Here is a 24,105-nt window from a genome sequence, read left to right on the forward strand (position 1 = left end):
GAGACACAGAATCTGAAGCAGGCTCCAGGCTCTGAGCTGTCAGCACACAGCCCCACCTGGGGCTCAAACTCAGGAACCATGAGATCATGACCTAGGCCAAAGTCAGATGCTTAACCAACTGAGCCACCCAGGTGCCCCTGTAAATAAAATTAATCTTATGAAGCTATATGACAAAGGCTTTAAAACACACTTAATGAAGGAATAAATCTATTAAAAGTCAAAATAAAAAAAAAATTCCTTTTGAAATAGTGAAACAAAAACCTATCTCAAGAAAAGTTGGAACATGAAGAAAGTGGAAGCTTCACTCTATGGAATAAATTCTTCACATTTGTGAAGAGGAATTAGTAAATCTTGATTGTTCTGAGAAATTCCTTCAGGATGAAGGAGAGAAACACACACATACATGTGCATGCAAAAGTTAAGAGACCTGGAGAATATATTAACTCAATGATACATACAGAGTTTCAGAAGAAAAAAAAGGCTAGAATATAAAAAAGAAATAAATAATTAAAGATTTTTGAGAATTGAAGATTAGATCCTCAAACCTTAATCCTTAACTCATGTCAGATTGTTTTTAGACATAGCAAATAGCACCTACCAGAAGAGACAATGTAATCAATGATTGAACCCTGAGGAGATTTTGAAAAATTTTACTCTTGATTCCCACTCCAGAAGCACCAAATTAGAAACAAGTACAAAAATGTGTATTTTAGGAAATCTCCAGTCTTCCTCCCCCAAACTCAGAGTTCAAGTCTAATTATGAAGAAAAGCATCAGCTAACCTCCAGTAGAGGGACATTGTACAAAATACCTGGCCAGTATTTCTCAACACTATGAAGGTCATGAAAGATAAAGTCTAAAATCTATGACAGCCGAGAGGAGCATAAGGAGAGACATGATGACTTAACATGATGTATCCTGGATGGGGCTCTGGAACAGAAAAAGGACATAAGATAAAGTAAGAAAACTTGAATAAAGTATAGAGTGTAGTTTATCATCATGTGTTAGTACTGGTTCATTAATTATAACAAATGCACCATACGAATATATGATGTTAATAAGGGGAAACGGGTATGGGGATATGGGGCCTCTCGACTTGTATCGTCAAGTTTGCTGTAAATATAAAACTATATAAAAGTTTTTTTTTTTTTTTTTTTTTTTTTTAATTTTTGGGGACAGAGAGAGACAGAGCATGAATGGGGCAGGGGCAGAGAGAGAGGGAGACACAGAATCGGAAACAGGCTCCAGGCTCCGAGCCATCAGCCCAGAGCCCGACGCGGGGCTCGAACTCCCGGACCGCGAGATCGTGACCTGGCTGAAGTCGGACGCTTAACCGACTGCGCCACCCAGGCGCCCCTAAAAGTTTTTTTTTTTTTAATTATTGAAAACAAAAGCTCCCAATTTTATTATTTTTTTTATTAAATTTTTTTTAACATTTATTTTTGAGACAGAGAGAGACAGAGCATGAACAGGGGAGGGGCAGAGAGAGAGGGAGACACAGAATCTGAAACGGGCTCCAGGCTCTGAGCTGTCAGCACAGAGCCCGACGTGGGGCTCGAACTCATGGATCATGAGATCATGACCTGAGCCGAAGTCGGACACTTAACCGACTGAGCCACCCAGGTGCCCCAAAAGCTCCCAATTTTATTTTAATCGTCAGCCAGACTTCAGAATTATTTCTTTCACTCCTTCATGTTATAGATGAGGAAACTTGAGGCACTTTGATGGTAAGCATTTGTCTAGCTCTAATAATTTTTAGAGATAATAGAAAGAAGTTATTAAATTATGATTATTGTAAAATGTGGATACAAATTTCTTTGAAGTAGAGGCACCTGGGTGGCTCAGTGTGTTAAGCATGCAACTCTTGCTCTCATTTCAGGTCTTGATCTGAGGGTTGTGAATTCAAGTGTAGGGCACGAAGCCTACTTTTAAAAATTTTTCTTTGAAATATCTTAGAATTCACCCTGATTTGGATTCTGGACTTATAACTGAACAATAGCAGTATAATAATTGTATATTAATTACAACAAATGTTTATTTTAAAACCCTTGAAATGGTAATGAGAAATGGAGTGGATTGCAATATCCCCATGAATATTAAATAGTATTAAGATTCGTTGCTGAAATATTTTTCTGCACCATGCCAGCACTCATTAACTAAAAAGTTAATGAGAAGCTTACATTGCTCAAAGAATAGGAAATTCTTTCTTGCTTCCTCTTTTCTCTTTAATCCCCTCCCCTTAACTATTTCCTTAAAGCAGTCTACCTTTCTTCGCCCCACTTGCTGGTAGTTTCATAGAAGAAAATCACCTCCACACCAAAAAGTTACAGTCTCAACCAGCATGTTTATCAGCATAGTATACTGTCAGAACTGATTTGGTATTTACTATGGCCTCTAAAATGCCTCCCTTTATATTAAATGACCTCGCTGAGGCAACCTTGGAACTTTGGACTTTCACTCTGGTACTGCCACTTACTAGGTGCATGTGAACTTAAGTATATCACACAACTTATTGATGCATCATTTTCCAACTTGCAAAATGTCAATAAAATACCTTTTAGAGAGTCGTAGAGATTAAATGAGGTAAGATGTAAGAGAATTTTCTAAAGTCTCCAGTATTGTATAAGTCACCAAATGACATCTTTGGTAATACTTTCCACTTTCTAAGGAAGCCCTATATATATATACAACATGGAAGCAAAATGTGTTCACTTTTCATGTATCTTCAGCAGTCAAATCAGTTTTCCCTAGACTGACTACAGCCTTGACACAGTGAACTTGGGTACAGCTGACTCTAAGTGAGGCCAGTACTGGTCTTGTAGGTTGTTGCTAAAGTTCTAATAGTTATTTTCCCCCAATATATTAGACATGGTGAAAGTGAAGTAGATTGTTCAACTACCAGTTTTCTTTACAACTCACTTTTTTTTGGTATGTTTTATTTGAGAGAGCGTGTACATGTGAATGGGGAAAAGGGGCAGAGAGAAAGAGAAAATCTTAAGCAGTCTCCACGCTTCTGACAGGGGGCTTGATCCCACAACCGTGGGATCATGATCTGAGCCAAAATCAAGAGTCAGATGCTCAACAGACTAAGCCACCCAGGCACCCCACAACTCAATTTTAATGTCATTTCTGGGAAGCAGCTTCCTTGTATACATTTCTGCAGAATACGGTATCAAAGTAGAATAAAAGAGAAGTATGATGTTGCATGACCAGAGTTAGCTAATACATATTAACATCAAGTTCTGGAAATTCTCAGCTTAGTGAGCTGATCTTCCAAAACATTTGGAGCCATTCCCTACATTTCTCTACAATGGTATTTTAAAAGACACATGTTTTATAGCCCAGAAGTTCAAGATATGACATTTTTTTAAACTGCTGATTGTTAATTAAACATGTACCATCAAACTCCATGGAATGGAGTGTATGGAATATCAAGTTTGGTTCATGTGGTTAGAAATCCATACACACTGAATTTCCATGACATATCGAGAGAGACATTTTGGTGAGGTTGCCCCTAATGTTTTCACAAACAGTGATTACCAAATATTAACTGCATTCATTCATTCACTTATAAAGATCTATTGAATATATTTTCTTTTAATACAAAGATGGTGAGATATTGGTCTTTGCCCTCTAGTTCACAGCTTATTGAGGGGACCAGGGAGAAGAGAAATAAGGATAGACAGACAAAGGGAAGAGCAAATCATCGCTATGAGGGAGAAAAAAACAGTAGAGCTAACAGAGTAATATGGGAACAGAATCTAAAAAATGTCTGAGAAGTCTCTCTTGAGAAAATGACATTTGAGCAGAATTTGATAGCTAGTTTATTTTCAAGCTAATCAGAGCTACCATTAGAATTTAATCTCCATGAGAAGAAGGACTTTGGTTTTTAAATTCACTGTTACATCTTCAGGACCTAGAACACTACCTGTTTCAAGGTATGCTAAAATGTATGCTTGTGTTAAATCAATAAATAAGTGAATGGCTGCTTAGTACCAGAAGCCCCTGAATGAAAATATTTACTCCCTAGGCAGCTGAACCATAGCTAAATATATGTGACAGCTCGTGACACCACTGGTGTTCACATAATTTCAAATACAGCTAGAGTCAAGCCGATTAAGTACGTGACTCCAGTCTTGGATTTGAAATTTCCAGGGGAGGGGAACATGAAGAATTTTAGGAAATAGAAAAGGTCTGATACGAAGAACAAGTAACTTCCCCAAAATAGCCTGATGTTAAGAAAGAGAAAAGTAGGCTCACTTCTTCCACTAAAATTCCCCCACAAACACATACATTTACATGGTCTGCTAGGTTGGACCTAAATTCAGCAAAAGATATATCATATGACAAAAACTCACATAAAACAACTTATTGGGTCAGTTGAAAAAAAACAGAATGAAGAAAAATGAAAACTGGTTACAGATGCTCAATTATGTCCTTCAAGATACAGCCCAAACTGACTACATCCCATTGTAAGATCATCACTCGAGCAAAACCAGTCAGTCTCCAAGCTAGGGATGTATGCTTTGCAGGAGAAAATATATTATAAATACAGAGAGTTATGGAACATAGTCTTCTCCATTTCCATTTTTATTTTTTTTTTATTTTTTTTTTAACGTTTTTATTTATTTTTGAGACAGAGAGAGACAGAGCATGAATGGGGGAGGGGCAGAGAGAGAGAGAGACACAGAATCTGAAACAGGCTCCAGGCTCCAAGCCATCAGCACAGAGCCCGACGCGGGGCTCGAACTCACGGACCGCGAGATCATGACCTGAGCGAAGTCGGACACTTAACCGACTGAGCCACCCAGGCGCCCCTCCATTTCCATTTTTAAAAAATCCTAACTATCATGAAATTTAAACTCCATTGTGAGCATTCCTGAATGCTCTCCTTCTTTCATGTACCATAGCTCTTTGGTCAAATTTTACCTTGATGATATGGTCTGTGATTATTTATATACATGTCAGATTTCTATTAGAATGTGTGTTCTTTGTGCACATGAACTATATCTTTCATTCTTTTATTTGACCCCATATCTTCTAACTTCCCCTCACACACATATAAACATAAATGTTTGGTGAGTGCCAAAAGAAAACTATAACCTGATGCATTTAGCAGAAGCACAAAAACTGACCCCTGAACAAGTGTGCGCTGACAGCAGAGAGCCTGACGTGGGGCTCGAACTTGTGACCCAGGAGATCATGACCTGAGCTCAAGTTGGATCTTAACCAACTGAGTCATCCAGGCACTCCAGTGAATGATTTTATTTTTATTTTTTTACATTTTTATTTATTCTTGAGAGACAGAGACAGAACAGATGTGGGGGAGGGGTACAGAGAGAATGAGGCACAGAATCCGAAGCAGGCTCCAGGCTCTGAGCTGTAAGCACAGAGCCCAATGTGGGGCTCGAACTCACAAACTGTGAGATCATGACCTGAACCGAAGTCGGACGCTTAACTGACTGAGCCACTCAGGTGCCCCAGTGAATGATTTTTTTAATGTAATGTTGCATTGTGTTTGCTAGTATTTTGTTAAGGATTTTTGCATTTATGTTCATCAGTGATAATGGTCTATAAAGCTCTTGTGTGTGTGTGTGTGTGTGTGTGTGTGTGTGTGTGTGGTGTTTTTATCTGGGTTTGGTATCAAGGTGATAGTGGCCTCTTAGAATGAATTTGGAAGTTTTCCTTCCTCTTATTTTTTTTTTGGAATAGTTTGAGAAGAACAGGTATTAACTTTTCTTTAAATGTTTGGTAGAATTCTCCTGTGAAGCCATCTGGTCCTGGACTTTTGTGTGTTGGGAGTTTTTTGATTATTGATTCAATCCCTTTGCAGGGAATTAGTCTGTTCAAATTTTCTATTTCTTCCTTCTTCATTTTGGTAGATTCTATTTTTCTAGAATTTATCCATTTCTTCTAGGTAGTCTAATTTGTTGGCATGTAATTTTCATAATATTCTCTTACAATTGTTTGTATTTCTGTGCTATTAGTTGTTATTTTTCCTCTTACTTTTGTGATTTTGAGTCCTTTCTCTTTTTCTCTGGATGAGTTGGCTAGAGGTTTATCAATTTTTTAAAATCTTTTTTAAAAACCAGCTTTTGGTTTCATTGATCTGCTGTATTGTTTTTTGGTTTTTGATTTTTGGGTTTTTTTGTTTTTGTTTTTGTTTTTGTTTTTTTAGTTTCTTTCTGCTCTAATTATTTTCTTCCTTCTGCTGGTTTTGGATTTTATTTGTAGGGTTTTTTCCTATCTCCTTTAGGTGTAAGGTTGTTATTTATTTGAGATTTTTCTTGCTTTGAAGGTAGGCCTGTATTGCTATAAACTTCCCTCTTAGAGCTGCTTTTGCTGCATCCAAAGTTTTTGAATCACTGTGTTTTCATTTTCATTTGATTCCATGTACTTTTTGATTTCTTCTTTAATTTTTTGGTTGACCCATTCATTGTTTGTTATATGTTATTTAACCTCCATGTGTTTGTGGTCTTTCCAGAGTTTTCTTGTGGTTTATTTCTAGTTTCATAGTGTTGTGGTCAGAAAACATGCATAGTATGACTTTGATCTTTTTGAATTTGTTGAGATTTGTTTTGTAGCCTAATATGTAATCTATTCTGGAGAATGTTCCATGTTCACTTGAAAAGAATGTAGGGCACCTGTGTGGCTCAGTCAGTTAAACTTCTGACTCTTGATTTCAGCTCAGGTCTTGATCTCACAATTCATGTTCAAGACCCCCATTGGGCTCTATGTTTACCATGTGGAGCCTGTTTAGGATTCTCTCTCTAACCCCTGTATTACCCCCCCCTTCTCTCTCTGCCTCTTTCACAGGTGTTCTCTTTCTCTCTCTCTCTCTCAAAATAAATAAATCCAGTTAAAAAAGAAAAAGAAAATAAAAGAATGTGTATTCTGCTGTTTTAGGGTGGAATGTTCTGCTAGATCCATCTGGTCTTGTGTGTCACTCAAAGTCACTGTTTCCTTGTTGATTTTCTGACTGAATGATCTGTCTGTTGATACAAAATATGAGGTGTTAAAGTCCCCTTCTATTATTGTATTACTACTGATCATTTCTTTTATGCTTGTTACTAACTGTTTTATGTATTGGGTGCTTCCATTTTGGGTGCATAAATATTTACGATTTTTATATCTTCTTGTTAAATTGTTCCTTTTATTATTATGTAGTGTTCTTCTTTATCTCTTGTTATGGTCTTTGTTTTAATGTCTATTTTGTCCAGTATAAGTATTGCTTCTCCAGTTTTCTTTTGACATCCATTTGTCTGATAAACATTTCTCCACCCCTCACTCTCAATCTACAGATGTCTTTAGGTCTGAAATGAGTCTCTTGTAGGCTGAAGGTAGATGGGTCTTATTTTCTTATCCATTCTGTCATGCTGTGTCTTTTGATTGGAGCATTTAGTCCATTTACATTCAAAGTAATTATTGATAGATATGTATTTAATGCCATTTTGTTACTTGTTTTGTGGTTGTTAACACCATATGTATTTTATAAAGTAATAATGGTCTAGGACAAAGTATGATTTATTAGGTCAGAGGATAAGAGATCATTAAAAGCAGGTCTGGAATTGAATGAAGAGATCTAGGTGTCCTGGCCAATGGTATTCTATACAACAAATAATACCATTTATGAAAACTAAATACAAAAATTAAATCTATCCCTTATAATTGTTATTTTAATTGTAAAAAGAAATCAGGGATGTCTACAGTCATTTCACACTACGATGATAACTCTGCCAAGACATTCACAGCAATAGTTCTTTGATCTCTCCAGCAGTCAAAACAAAGGTCCAAGAGGGAAAAAAATGTGATGCAACTGCCTTTGAAGCATCACTCTATAACTGTTGTGTGCAGGAATGCTCAGCTATTCATATACAGGATTTTGAAAGTATATCATATGTATGTAGAGATAGATACAAATAAATAAACTAGATTGTTATTAACTGGATTAATAGAACACAGTTCAATTCCTTTCACATTTTGTAATCTCCATGCCACAAAACAAGTTACAAAATGGCAATAAATACATATCTATCAATAATTACTTTGAATGTAAATGGACTAAATGCTCCAATCAAAAGACACAGCATGACAGAATGGATAAGAAAATAAGACCCATCTACCTTCAGCCTACAAGAGACTCATTTCAGACCTAAAGACATCTGTAGATTGAGAGTGAGGGGTGGAGAAATATTCATCAGGCAAATGGATGTCAAAAGAAACCTGCAAGATGGAAGGAAAAAATGGTTAGATCTATGGATGATACTTATGCATGGACTAGGTTGCCACCTAAGCAATACTTATACTGGACAAAATAGACATTGAAACAAAGACCATAACAAGAGATAAAGAAGAAGACTACATAATAATAAAGGGAACAGTTCAACAAGAAGATATAAAAATTGTAAATAATCTCCATGATTATTCAGGGCCTCAATATGTGATAGATACTAATCTTACCCAGGCGTACCCTGAGCTATTATAATATAAAACTATAGAACTCTACTTTCCGACAAGTCTATATTGAGCTTTGACGATCTACTCAGAACTCCACTGAATTCTCTAGGATTGAAAACAACAACAACAAAAAAACACAGATGACATTGTCCTCTTTCAAGAAATAGGACTAAACGTTCTCACTGTGCAATCTGAAGATCTTTAATATGTTCCTTGGATGTTAACTTTCACATTGTCACTAAAAAGTTGTCACACCTTTTGCTTGTAAATTTTTAATTTTAATTTTATGAAGTATGTGGAGTGCCTGTCTTCCCTGCAAACTTTGCCTGGCTAGCCTACTCAAGTCTTTAGTTTCTACTCCTTGGAAGACATCTTCTGAGACCTTGTTGAGTTTAGTTGCCCATCTCTGCTATATTCCTATTCTGGTCTTTATAATATTTTATTGAATTCTTTAGTTGCCTCTATCCTCCACTAAACCATAAGTTCTATAATTCCAGGGGCATGGTACATAATGGGAAAAATGTGAATCAAAGAATAATAGTAGATATACTTTCAGAATTCTGTTGGTTGAAATGTGCATATTAATTTACAGGTATGTGACTATAAGTTTAAGTGTCCCTTGGTACTGGAGACATGTAAATTGAAAACCACTGATCAGTAATATAGTCAGAAGTCTTACTTAAAAGAAATCAGGGTACTATCTTGCTATATAATACAAAGAAAACGTTTAATACCTAACATTTGTCATACATTTATCTCAGGCTATATGCTAAGCAGTTTACTTTATATTGAATTTACTTTCCAAAACTTCAAGATGTTAACACTGTTGCAATTTTATACCTAAGGCAAATTAATTTGATCAAGGATAAGTAACCAAAGGTCACATAGCTATTAAGTGATGGGGTCAGAAACTAAATAAGGGCAACCTACCAGTCCCAGCTCTTATCTGCCATGCTACACTTATCACTGTGTTCCCTGCCCCAGTCATTACCTTATCTCTAAGCTTCAAACCACCTTTCTTTGCTGTGATTTTGATTCTGAGGCTGAGAAGCCCCATTTCTGCTTCTCCAGCTGGGCCTATGTAAGGCTCTGCCAAGAGGGGACATGAAAAGGCAACTGCAAGGCTGGAGGAGGAAGATGGGGGTGTGCTCTTTCCTGGCTGCTTCCTGCAGGCTCCCAGTAGGCTTTGTGTCTGCTTCTGTGTGCTCTGGGCAATTAGCCTTGCATGTTTCCTTACTCCAGTAGCAGAAGTCCTTTCTCTAGATGCAGGAGAATCAAGTGTGCCTCATTAAGCTCCTCTCCTGGGGGCATGAGGGTCCCTTGCCCACGGGGTCTTTCCCCTAAGTTTCTAAATTTCAGTAACTCTGTAGCTCAGTTCTCCCAGTATTGGAGATGAGGCTTGCTTCCTGCACTTGCAACTTCTGAGAAATGTAGAATTCTACTTCATTTACCTAAATAACAACTTTATACTTAGGTAACATTCAAGCTACTGGTATTCTCTCTCCTGACTGGATTTTGACCCATATAAAGTCATACATACAGCTATTAAGTGATAATCAAGAACCAGAGTTGGCCAGTCTACCAGGCACGGCTCTTATCTACTGTGAAATACTCATATCATCAGGCTAACCTATATGAAATTTCATTAACTTGTCATCATTTTCCAAATAATAATAATAAAAGAAGAGCAAAGAAATAAATTAACAAAAATCAGATTACGTTAAAAGCTTAGAAACTGTCATATTGGAATCTGTTGGTCATGCAATCACATGGTCTTTAAATAATCTTCACTTCTAATACAGCCATAGATAGATATATATTTTGCTAGCTGGATTACCATCTATGAACCCATCTAGATAGAGTTATATTATGTAGCTAATATTAACTACATAACTTACATAAGGCTAAAAAGCACTAGCTAGTCCAGCATCTAATTTGGGCTTTCAGGTATTGGACGAAGGGGTCCAGAATCATGACTTTTCACATCTAAAATGGATGATTAGAATGTCTGTATTTTTCCTATACAGAATAAATGCCATAGGAACTGTAAGTTTATTGTATATTTCCATGATTGAAGTTACTCGATTGTTTCTCCTACTGTTCTTGTTGTTCTCCACATGATTCTAACTATAAGTGAGTTTTTTCTCCAACTTTTCATATTTGGAGAATTTTTTAATGTTTGTTTGTTTATTTATTTATTTATTTATTTATTTATTTATTTATTTATTAGAGAGAGAGAGCCTGAGCAGGGGAGGAGCAGAGAGAAAGGGGAACAGAAGATCTGAAGTGGGCTCCATGCTGACGGCAGACAGCCTGATGTGGGTGGGGTTCAAACTCGCGAACCGTGAGATCATGACCAAAGTCAGATGCTTAACTGACTGAGCCATCCACGTGCCCCCCCATATTTGGAGAATTTTTAACAACAGATACGGCCTTAATTTGATCATAAAATATTTTTTTAATCACTTATATGCTAGGTGCAGAACCAAGTACTAGTTATACAGTGGCTAACAAGACAGAATATCCAGTTCCAGCACTGCTCTACAATCTAGCATGTTAAATATATGTTAAGCAAATGGGTATTTTATAAAAAGTATTTAACCTTTAATTTTAGGCCATTTATTTCTGAGATGTTGGGAGATCTTGATGAAAATAAAAAACCTTTTAATATACACCTGGATTATAGTAATCAAAATTTTAAGATTTTCTTTTCTGGAAAATGAATTCATTATCTCAAATTCATGAGTTACATGGAAAACTCAGCAAGATCAAAGAACTACAAAGTGACTATCTGCTGATAACCTTACTTTCCCTGATTTTAGCCCATACCCCCAAACTTAAATGTCTGTAGGTAGCCAACTGTATTTTTGAAGTACCAGGGTATTATTCACTGACTCATAAGTCATATCCACCCTTCATAAGTACAGCTCTCTCAATCCACAAATTGAATACTTTCAAAAGGTTTCTTCAGTATTAATACACAATGGCTTAGTTGACTTTATGAAAGGTCCTGTAATTGGGAGGAAATGAGAGCAGGATATTAATACCTGCCTCTTGAGCTTCTACCATTCATTGTCTTCTCTTGCTCTCCATTCCAGGTAAGTTTTAATGCTATAGGTTGCAACCTTTGCTCCAGCCAGGAATCACTCAGGAGGCTTGTTAGAATTGCACATCTCTGAACTCCACCTTCAGGTCTGGGGTGTGGCTTAAAAATTTGTGCTTTCAAAAGCAACTACTGGTTGAGAAGTTCTAATGCAACAGAATCATTGCTTTGAAGATTAGCTAGGTGCACCAGAGTGAGAGTGAATCAGAATACAGGTGTGATATGGAGTTAGGATCTAAAACACAGTGTAAATTAAATCTATATGGGTTCCGAAGACATCTTGGAAAGATGATCATTGTCCCTGAAGATGATCATCTGAAGATCATTGTTCTCTGAACTTTCCTGGTGATTGGAATCACCTGGGAACCTCTGTAAAGCAGTTCATTCTTGATTTTATTCCCTAGAGCAGTGGTCCCCAATTTCATCTGCCCCACAGAATCACCTAGGAAACATTGAAAAATCCAGATATCCAAGCCATACCACAGACTGAATCAAAATTTCTAGGGCTCAACTAGGGCATGAATTCATTTTGTTTTAATTTTTTCTCAAGATATAATTGATATATAACAGTATATTAGTTTCAGGTGTACAACATGATTCAGTATTTGTATATATTGCAAAATGATCACCACAATAAATCTAGTTAACATCTGTCACCACACACGGTTACAATTTTTTTTCTTGTGATACAAACTTAAGATTTATTGGCTTAGCAACTTCCAAATACACAATATAGTATTATAAACTATAGTCATCACCCTGTACATCACATTACATGCCCATATTTACTTTATAAGTGGAAGTTTGTACCTTTTGACCACCTTTACTCATTTTGCCCACCACTTGCCACCTATCTCTCCCATCCCCATGCACACCTCTGACATGCACCCATCTGTTTTGTAGATGTTTTTTGTTCTGGGGTGGTTGTTGTGTTGTTTTGGTTTGTTTTTTAGATTCCACATACTTATGAAAGCATACAGTATTTATCTTTCTCTGTCTGACTTACTTCATGAATGTGAGTGCTTTTTTTAAAGCTCTGTGATTTCAGCATGCAACCAAAGTTTGAGTGACTGTGCTAGAGATTGATTCTGGAAGTCAGGGGTGGTGACCAAGAATCAGTATTTTTTAGCAACAGCTCCAGGTAATTCTTTTGAACACAAAGCTTGGAAGTTATTACATGTGATATACAAGGAGCTATTTGGAGTTATTTAAAGAAAGAACTATCTACATTTGACCAACTTCATAATACATGGTGCAAAAAAGTAGGTTTCTCTTTATTTGGGATTGATGATTCTTACATTGTTTATGCTTGTGTCACCATCAACTGCATTAAATATACACATGCTTATGCATACATGTACATTGTAGATTTGTACTCTTATGAAATACAGACTAAACACACAGATGACAAGTTACCACCTTAAAAAGACTTACTGCTACTTTACTAATGTAATGAAATAATACTTCCCTGACAGATGATTTTTAAGGTGTAGTGTTAAAACTGCTTTCCCTGGTTTAAATGTATAATCCATCTTCATCAAGTCCTTTAAAAGTCAGAGTGGAGTAACTTGTTCCCAAGAAGAAAAAGTTCCACTCCACCTTCCAAAAAGTACAGACTGGAACACAATGTACGTTCCATTGAATATAGCAGAACAGAGAGGTTATGTCTTAAACCCTATCCAAGAGGATAGAATATTACTTGCTAAAATATCTTAATGATATCCCACAACACAGATACTAGCACAGCACCGTGGCTTGATTCCAGGAAATCTTAACTATGATTTCCTCCATCATGTTCTGCAATCACCTCAGAGATCATAAGGCCTAAAGTCTGAACTGGACAACAGAGACCTCTGTCCTGGTCCAACTGTTTTGTTTGAAAGTAAAGGAAACTGATGAACAAATAAATGGCACCGATTTGCCTCAAGTCTCACAGTGGGTTAATACCTGATTTCCATGCTTCCTGACTCTCAGCCCAGGACTCTTAAAGAAACAAAACAAACAAAAAACCCATATGTTTGTCTTCTCTTCAAGCCACCCGTCTTTAGGCTACTTGTTATTGAATACTCTAAACTGTAGTAATTTAAGGGGGCCTAAGCCCTCCTCATTCACTTCTAAGATGTAAAAAACCAAACCTAATACTGTGTAAGTGCATGGAGCTTTTGTTGTGATTTGGAAGAGTTAAAAGTCTTTCTGTTGTGTCCTTTGAATAGCTTTTCTATCTTTCCATTTCCTTAAGTCTTGTATGGCCTGAGTCAGAAATAAAAAGATTTGAGCAACTTATTAAGCTGTGCTGTAACCTTTAATAAGGAGATTTCACATTAAACTGTATGTTAACTACACTAAATTTAAAATAAAAAAAATAAAGACATTTTACTTTCTTTTTGACCCTGTTTCCTTATTCCTGCATATCTCACTTCTGCCATAGCCTCTGTGATGTTAGGACCTCATGAACAGAGTATGTGTTTCTAACAGTGGCCTGTTTTTTTTATCTAGCCAACAATTTTTCAGCTGCTATGTGTTCTTTGGTATACTAGAGTACTCTATGAGAAATTAAAATTAATTTTAGCGCATTCTATATCTTTTGGAAGACAACCTATGAACACAAACACAAATGTGTTCCCATCAATTCAAGGCCAAATATCAGCACAGGATGTGACAGCAAGAAAAGTTTGGCAGTAGTTCAAGTAACAGAAAATAGGAGAGTAATTGATTCATTGTAGAATACATGGTAGGACAGACTCCACAGCAGTCAGACTACATATTGACAATAATTTGATATTTTTTTGGTTGGGATCCACTTCTGTGTGCAAAACAATTTAAAATAGTTTAAATGGTAGCACAATAGCTCATTCCAGGAAATCTTACCTATAATTTTCCTCTATCGTGTTATGCAACCATCTTGCAGAATTACTACACCTATAAATGAAATAATAAATGTGGCTAAAAATAATTTTTATGTTCCCTCTTTCAGCAATCATTGGATAAGATACTCCATTCCAACAGATTTCATAATTATCTTGATACTTCTCTTTAAATGAATAAGAGCTTATAAAGTTATCAAGTGATATCTCATTAAATTATCATTGATGTATTACTTCAGGTCAGTTTGATTGAGTATGAGATTTGATTACACAGACTTAGCAAACAATGATGAAGTAAACCATTCTGGTCAGAAGCCCAGGTTCTAGAGTTAGGATGCCTTGATCCAAATCTTAGTTCTTGAGAGTCTGGATCGTTTTACTAGACAAGTTACTGGCCATTTGTCTCCTATTTTCCTGATCTGTAAAATGATGATGATAATAATTTCTACTTCATAGGGTTGTTGTGAAGACTAAATTAGTGACACATGAAAAACACTTAGAATAGTGATTATACTAAGTGAACCTAAGTGATTTAGGTTCAGTAAAACAGCATTATCTGTCACATCAAAAATACTGTGTTTAGGGTGCCTGGGTGGCTCAGTCGGTTAAGCGTCCCACTTTGGCTTAGGTCATGGTCTTGTGGTTCGTGAGTTCAAGCCCTGAGTCAGGCTTTGTGCTGACAGCTCAGAGCCTGGAGCCTGCTTAGGATTCTGTGTCTCTCTCTCTGCCCCTCGCCTGCTTGCATGCTTTCTCTCTCTGTCAAAAATAAATAAACATTAAAATATATATATATATATATCTGTATTTAATTTAATGGGTAAAGGAGATGCTGTCTTTGGAGTTAGGCAAGCATGTTAGAGATGGTCAGTATGTTTCAGGTTGAGGAAAGGAGCATGAAGAGAAGTGCTAAGAAAGAAATGTTCATGCTAGTTTGATCTGAATGGGACACAGAATTATATGGTACAAGATTGAATTAAAAAGATAGTTTGTTTTCATTAATTTATTCAATACATATTTAGTGAATATGAAGTAAGTACCTGGCATTGGGGATATAAAAAACAGGAGTACTACTTGTCTAGTAACATATAAACACATATAAACACATCATTACAATTATTCCTAGTGTTTTGGAGACTCAAGAGGATATAAGCTATGGGAGTGCCAGATAAGGCTTCTCAAAAAGGGTGATTTGTCAGATTGGTCTTGTAGGTTTGAAAGAGTTTCTTTCCCATGTGAGATGGAGGTGGAAAAGTATGTCAGGTCACAGAAAAATTGGAGAGAGAGAGAGAAGAGAGAGAGAGAGAGAGAGATCTGTTGTCTCTATTTATAAATACCTCACTTAACATTAATTACTTCTGTAAAGGTCCTGTCTCCAAATACCATCAAATTGGGGGTTAGGCTCCAACATACGAGTGTAGGGGAGAGAACACACATAGATGGGTCAGACTTTGAAAGGAAGATGGACTAGAAGACAAAAAGAGTAAAGGAATGTTATAAGAGAATTAAGAATAATGAAGTTGTTTCATTATTTTGGTGTTTAACTTAGGCAAAATCGTAAGAAGAGTTGAGCTACAGCTTTACACTTGTGAAGTATATTCAGAAGAGTTGCTATGTAAATATGAAATTATCTATGCATTGTTTCTTAAATTTATCAGATTATAAGGATCAACCAGAATATTATTTTAAAATGCCGATTTCCAGGGCACCTGGGTGGCTCAGTTGGTTGAGCATCCAACCCTTGATTCCCACTCAAGTCATTATCTCATGGTTTATGCGATCAAGCCTCACATCAGGCTCTAAGCTGACAACACAGAGCCTGCCCAGGATTCTCTCTCTGCCTCTCTCTCTCCCTCTCTTTCTCAAAATAAATAAGCATTAGAAAATATTTTTAAAAATATTTAAAATACAGATTTCCTTGGAGATTCTGTTTCTCTCAATCTGAATTGGGGTTCCAAAATTTTGAACAAGGCTCTTGAGAGATTTAGATAACTTCCAGGTGTCAGAAACTCGAAAACACAAGAGATAAGGAGTTAACAAAGAGTAAAAGGATTAGAAGATAACAGTGAGGATTCCGCATAAAGATAATCTAATCATATGTTTTCATGAACATTATTCATAGACAAAGGACAAGTGTATTTGGTTGAGTGTACCTTGAACTAAGGATTCGCAAAAAGGTTGGGCTCAGGTCAAGGGCAAAGGAATCTGAGGTGTTTGTGAGTATGCAGTTGAAATGCTGATCCATGCATTGCAGGCTGAATAGGGATACAGAAGTGAAGCCAAGAAGGAACACTAGGCTTGGGCAAGGAAGATAGATTAAGGAGCTATTGGTCCTTAAAAATAATGAGGATTGTGTTTACTGGGAGACTTAAAAGATCAGGAGGTTATATTAGAAGATTTCAGAGATCAAGGTTTCCGTAGTTTAGTGGATTCTGAATTTGTGTAGATACTTTGTGTAGATACTAATGCCATGAAAAGTGACATAACTGCTCTTTACTTCCTTCAAGTCCATGATCAGCAACGCTGCCAAGGTGCTCTTTTTTTTTTAAGTGAAAGCTGGATTATACTTCTCTGTGTCAAACACCTTCCTAACTCCCCACTGTCTAAGGTAATTCCAAAACCCTTTGAATGGCATTTGAGGCCCATTATTGCCTGCAAATATTACAAACCATCAACACCGTACTGCCTATACATTTGTGAAAACATTTGTTCATGTTTTGCTTTTGATTATGTGGTTCCCCTGCCAAGTCTACCTGGAAAAACAGCAAATCCATTTTTGTAAAACTTCTTCAGGAAGTTTTTTTGCAAAGTATTTCTCCTACCAATGCCTGACACACATGTTAGTTCATCTTCTCCTCTACTCTTCTACTTTTATGCTATACACATGCTTTTGTTGTTGATGTTAAAACTGTACAGTAAGGGGCATGAACCAAATACCGCAGATGGTGTACATTTAATATAAATGCCATATAAATAGGATGAAAGACAATGCATGCTTAGGTGTTTGTGTTGTAACTAAGTATAACACCTACTAGTTAAACTGCCTTTAAAAATGTCAGTATAATAAAAGAATCAAACAAAATACATCCAAGGCACATACCATCCTCTTCTGCTACATGGATCACAGCATAACTGAAATGAGAGGTCAGTGTTGAGAAGTAGCAAATAAGAAAAGCGATTTAAATTTCAGGTGAAAGGCAATTGTATGTGTAAATAGTGTAATGACATGCTTAACTCAATATTGTAGTATAACAATGCCCAGACGATCCCCTGGTACGTGTGTCCCTTCTCAAAAAGCTTCAAAATAAACTAGCAACCCAGAATTATTACCCAGTAGGGAGCTGAAGGAGTAAATTCTGAACTGGGGAGTAGAGGCCTATAGAGTCCAGCTGTCACTTTGTTGGCTGTCGCATCATTTTGGCCTTTACAATACTAACAGAGACCACCTGATATTCTCCAAAGTTATAAACCTTCTTCTGTGATTTATTTACCAGTTTATGAACTGGTTGGAGTCGGCTTTGAAGAGACACCTTCAAGAGCTTGTCAATGGAAGGAGGTTTTACAAGAGTCCTTAGCTACATCAATGAAAGACAACTTTAATTATCTGTATTTTGCTGGCTTACAAATCTCTATATGCAGCCAAGATTTCCCTCATGAGTGTCAGAGATATTTATCCAACTTCCTCCTGGACATCTCTTAGATGACAACACAGGCATTTTAAACTTAATATGCTCAAAAATGAACCTCTCATGTGTCCCTTCATCACCCAAAACAAAGACAAAACATAGTTTTTCTACATGATGCACTTAGCTGCCCAATGCAAAACCTCTGGATCATCTTGGAGAACTCCTTTACTCTTCCCTCCTTATTTAACCAAACCAGCCTTATCTATCTTCCTAACTATCCTTCAAGTCCACTCCCAATGGCATAATTCCAGTTTGCTCAGGTAAGTTACAAACAGACTTCTGCTCTTTTCCAATCTATTCCTTTACATTATAGTCAAAATTAACTTTCTAAAATGCAAAATGTAGCTCAGAGAACTTTCTCTCTTACTATCTTTAGAATGAAGTAAGAACTCCTTAATATGGTCAAGAAAGTCTTGCTTAGTTTGACTCCTGGCCACCCATCTAGTGTCTTTTCTGCTATTCCTCCCTTCACCTCCCAGACATTTGTTAATTCAACAAATATCGACTGAGTGCCTAATATGTACCAAAAATCTGGGAGAACAAAACAGGCAATGGAAAGATAGGACATTTTTTAAATCACATAAATATCGAATCACACATTGTGTTAAGTGCTATGTAAGGAAAGTAGAGGGCACATTGAAAAAGTATTAGAAAGTGATCCAGGGACCCCAATCCTGACACTCCTGCCACAACTTTCCTGAAAAAAGTTTTTTTGTGGGAGGATTCTTCCTTCTGCATCAACTCACTACTACCTCTTGATCTGTGTCTCAGCCTATATGATGATATTTCTTCCAAGACACCAGCTCTGAAACCCAAAGCCTGGGTTTGGTACTTCTCTGTCCTGTTCAGTTTTCCTATCACTTGTATTATACTTGTACAACTTTCCTAGTTCAATGATACAGGGACTCTGTTTTCTTCACATTGAATCCATAACTACAGCACATTGGCTATTAGAGTAGGTCGTCAACAAACATTCCTTTGATCAGTAAATGGCAGAATATTGCTGTCACTGACAGAATCAAAGACAATTATAGGGAACATTATAATGTTCATGAAACATCCTGCCCTTTACTACTGCCTCCAAAAGATTAAATCTTCTAATGTTTCTCTGGTCCATTTACCCAAATATCAACCCCATTTGTATTAATTATTTGATATATGGTGCCTGACAAGTGCAAGAGGGTAGAAGACTGCAAGTTGTGTAAATGGAAACATCTGAAGGAGTGCTTACTTGGTGTACTATTATAAGTGCTCTGTTATGATCTTGATCTGTCTTCAGCTATCTTATCTACTGGCACTTGTATTTTATCTTCAGCTATCAATCTACTGGTTGAGCTATCCTCAACCACACCCTGTCCTTCGGGGATCAGCAGGTTAAGTCCTTATCAGCTATTTGATCTCACATTACCCAAACTAAAACGTTGCAATAAGAATCCACCAGAAATCTGACCTATAAAAGAGGAAACACAGGTAACTTTATGAAACAGGATTTATAAACTGTTGAGGAAGAATAACAGAGATAGGTGGTAAAGTTTAGGAAGACTATGTCATAAATGGGCTAATGGGTAAGGTTGATTGGACAAATAAATAGATGAATAGATAATTCATAACCTAATGACTTCATTTCTGAATCCAGGTGTATCTTAAATAGATCATCTGATGTAATCATGTTACCTATTGAGAACAGATTAAACAAGTTCATACAAATCAGCCAGTGTCCATTTCCTTAACATCACTTCTTGGTTTACTGGGCTTAGTGGGCACTGGGATGCCTGGTGATCTATAGACTTGGCAATCTCCCAGACCATTGTGGAACAATGTAGTTGATGACCCTCATTCTTTTGGACTTTCTTCCTGAAAAGAAGATTCAGCTCAGCTATATGATGATTTTACCCATTCCATCCCATACTATATATTGTATGATTATGATACAAATCTTTCTAAAATATACAACTTTATAGGATTAGAACTCAAGCATCTTCATCAGACATTCCAGGCCATCTACAACCTGGGTTCAACCTACTTTTCTCCACCTCATGGACTCTACTTCAGACTACCCTACACAAATTTTCTTTGTTTAGTACTGTTTCTAGGAAAAATGAGTCCTTAATACCTGTTAACCCTCAAATATCATCTTCCCCTGATTTCCCTGTCTAATCTATTTGTACTTTATGTAGGTATCTTCCATAGAATTTATTCATTCTGAAAATGTATTTATTGAATACCTACTATGTGCAAGCACCTTTCAGGGTATTGAGAATATATCAGGGAACAAAACAATAAAATTCTTTAACTACATGGAATTCGTGTTCTTCTGAATAGACAATAAATATACATAATATATAAGGAACTTGTGTAATATGGTATAATTTGATTAATTTCATTTTTAAAAATTAAGAAAGAGAAGGAATCATGATTACCAGTGCCTCTGGCAATTTTTAACAAATTGCTAAATCTTTCTTAGGGTTCAGCAAACTTTTTTCTGTAAAGGGCCAAATAATAAATATTTTAGACTTTGTGGACCATTAAGTCCCTACTGTAACTATTTAACTCTGCCATTTTATTACAAAAGCAGCCTGCATTTCAATAAAATTTTATTTATATTCATAAATCAAAATCTGAATTTCATATAATTTTCACATGTCACAGTGTACAATTTTGATTTATATATTTTCAACCAAAAATGTAAATTCCATTCTTACCTTGTGGACTTTGCAAAAACAGGCAGGGACAAGATTTGGCCAATGTGTTTGCCAACTCCTATGTAGACAGATGGAAGGCTGAAATTAGTAAAGACTTGGGGAAGATAAGGGAGTGAGCACATGGATATTCAGGAGTATTCTAGGCAGAGGAAGCAGTCACTCCAAAGTTTCTGAGGTAAGAGAATGCCTGGTATGTTCTCGAAACAAGCAGTAGGCCAGTGTGATGGGACCAGGTTGTGTAAGAGAGAGAGAGAGACAAGTGGGAGATGAAGGGGAAGAGGCAATAAAGGTGAGATTGAAGAGTAGCTCATTTAAGTACTTTGTCTTTTACCCTCAATGCAAATTTGAGCTACTGGAAAATTTTGAGCAGAGAATGTGATTTATCCACAATCATAGATGACAACTAGAGCTTCTTAGACCTAGAAGAAAGAAAACTTACAAGATTATCTAGTCCTGGGGCCTGTGGGTGGCTCGGTTGGTTAAACCTCTGACTCTAGATTTTGACTCAATCATGATCTCACAGTTCATGAGATCAAGCCCTGAGTCCAGTCTGGTTTGCTGACAGTGTGGATTCTCTCTCTCCTTGCTCTCTATCCCTCCCCTGCTCTCTCTCTCTCCATTACAGTTTATATTTTATTTTATTTTATTTTATTTTATTTTATTTTATTTTATTTTACTTTTAAGTAGGCTTCACACACTTAGTGTGGAGCTCAATGCAGGCTTGAACTCACGACCCTGAGATCATTTGCAATAATGTGGATGGAACTGGAGGGTATCATGCTAAGTGAAGTAAGTCAGTCAGAGAAAGACAGATATCACATGTTTTCATTCATATGTGGAATTTGAGAAACTTAACAGAAGACCATGGGGGAAGGGAAGGAAAAATAAGTTACAAACAGAGAGGGAAGCAAACCATAAGAGACTCTTAAATACAGAGAATAAACTGAGGGTTGATGGGGGGGAAATGGGTGATGGGCATTGTTGGCACTTGTTGGGACAAGCACTGGGTGTTGTATGTAAGCTATGAATCATGGGAATCTACTCCTGAAGCCAAGAGCACACTGTATACACTGTATGTTAGCTAACTTGACAATAAATTATGTTTAAAAAAATTTAAAAAGAGACCCGAGCTGAGACCAAGAGTCAGACACTTAACCAACTGAGCCACCCAAGTGCTCCTACTCTTCTCTTAAAATAAACTTTAAAAAAAAAAAAAAAGACTATCTAGTCCCAACTGGTTAAGTAGGTTTAAACTCAGAGAGCCAACTTTAACTGAGGTGCTATGTTGGCAAAGATTCTGAGCCAGAAACCCTTCTGTCATTAATTGGCAATTCTCACTCAGATGCGGGACTACTGGTGCCATATGCTTTGTGGTCCTCATCTAGTCTAACCTTCACATTTTCACCACTGGGACACAGAGCTTCCAACATAATATGTGACTTATTCAATATTATTGTCTGATTAATGGCAGGGCTTTTGATTCTAAATTAGTGATTTTCATTGTATCTTGGTCCTTCCCTGTGGCAGTTTTTATGCTTAGGGCAATAATCAATACATATCTTTCCTGGAGAGGCTGAAAAGATACTAAAATTAAAAGCTATGTGGAGATAAGGATTACCAATGCAAATTTTATTTCCTTATAGCTACAAAACCGTTATAATTTATAAAGCACTTCTACCTTTATCTTATTTAACCCTCAGGATGACCCTATGAGTCCTTAATAGTCTCATAAAATCACGCTGGGGCCCTACAAATGGAAGAGCAGGCCCTCCAGGCAGCTCTTAACTTGAACTACATTTCCATGGGATCATTGAGATTTCTTTCTTTTTTAAACAATTCCATCTCTAAAATTTAGCTTAGAATATTACTGAGTTATTTCATCGTTGTTAGTAAAATACTTCTTAGTACACTTGGAGCCAAAGTAAGGAAGAACCAAAGGTTCCAAGATGTTTAAGCTTAGAACTGCCATTCTTTCTGTGCATTGTGCGGAAAAGGAGGAGGAGTTTGTGCTGAGCTACTGTGATGACTAATGAAATTTTTATTCTTTTCAAAAAGAAGAGCTTTAACAATTAGGCTGTGTTATAATGAAATGTTCATTTGTCCAAACTCTGATTCCTGGTCCATCAATACCTCTTTGTAAGAGGTACATCCCTAAAATATGCCTTTGTCTTGTATGGAATGTAACCAGAGGCGTTTAGTGCAAGGACTCTCAGAAAGGCAGCCTGAAGGGAACAATGGGGTTTCAGAGAAGCTAAAATTAAAATGTATATATGTATATAGTTTTTCCTGTACCATGTGATATTCATTACCTGACTAAATGATTATCTAAAACAATGAGGAGCGAAACTTTGTACTTTAATGGAATTGTGGAGAAAATGTTTAAAAATCCAAATTACATGGTAAACATATTTTAGATTCTTATTATGAATGTAAGGACATCCAGAAACTACTTTTTTGTTGTATATAAAGGAATTTCAGTTCAAAAGTGTCTGATGACTTTAAATAGCTCATGCTTTCCAAGAAATATTTTCTGTTTTATATTTTAAGAAGTGTTCACTTTTTCCCCTTATGTTTCTAATGAAGGTGGAAGCAGTTGGGATCTATTTTGTTTTATTTTTTAAAGTTTATTTGTTTATTTTGAGAGAGAGAGACAGAGAGAGAGAAAACAAGCGGGGGGGGAGGGGGCAAAGAGAGAGAGAGAGAGAAAGAGAGACAGAATCCCAAGCAGGTTCCGTGCTGTCAGTGCAGAAGCCCGACGTGGTGCTTGAACCCACAAACCACAAAATCACTACCTGAGCCGAGATCAAGAGTCCCACGCTCAACCAACTGAGCTACCCTGGCACCCCACTTTGGATCTGTTTTAATTACTGTCTTGTTCTTGTACTATTTCATCTCTTTTCACTAATATTTAACGTTAGGGAGAGCCAGGGTGCCATGGTGGCTCAGTCAGTTCAGCATCTGACTCTCGATCGGCTCAGGTCATGATCCCGGGGTTGTAGTATTGAAGCCCATGTCTGGCCTGCTTAAGATTCTCTCTTTCTCTCTCTCTCTCTCTCTCTCTCTCTCTCTTTCTCTCTCTCCCTCTGGCCCTCCACCCTGCTAGTGCTCTCTCTCTCTCTTTCTAAAATAAAACTAAAATAAAATGTACTTAAAAAAAAACATTTAGGGAGAGCCAACAAAATGTTGTGTTTGTATTAAATATGAACTTAGTCACAGTGGGCTCACATTTCCAACATGACAAGAAACGACACTGTATTTATAAAGGATGCACACAGTGCAGAGAATGAAAATATGGTA

The 24,105-nt window shown here is 36.8% G+C and overlaps 1 pseudogene; it reads left to right on the top strand.

Annotated features, from left to right (window-relative positions):
* Window positions 1-1,072: 1,072 nt before the first annotated feature.
* Window positions 1,073-24,105, top strand: part of LOC147581804 (small ribosomal subunit protein uS2B pseudogene) — a 164,973-nt pseudogene continuing 141,940 nt past the window's right edge.

Source organism: Puma concolor, chromosome B1 (assembly GCF_028749965.1).
Source record: "Puma concolor isolate L17-30 chromosome B1, mPumCon1.1.hap2, whole genome shotgun sequence".
Classification (NCBI taxonomy): domain Eukaryota; kingdom Metazoa; phylum Chordata; class Mammalia; order Carnivora; family Felidae; genus Puma; species Puma concolor.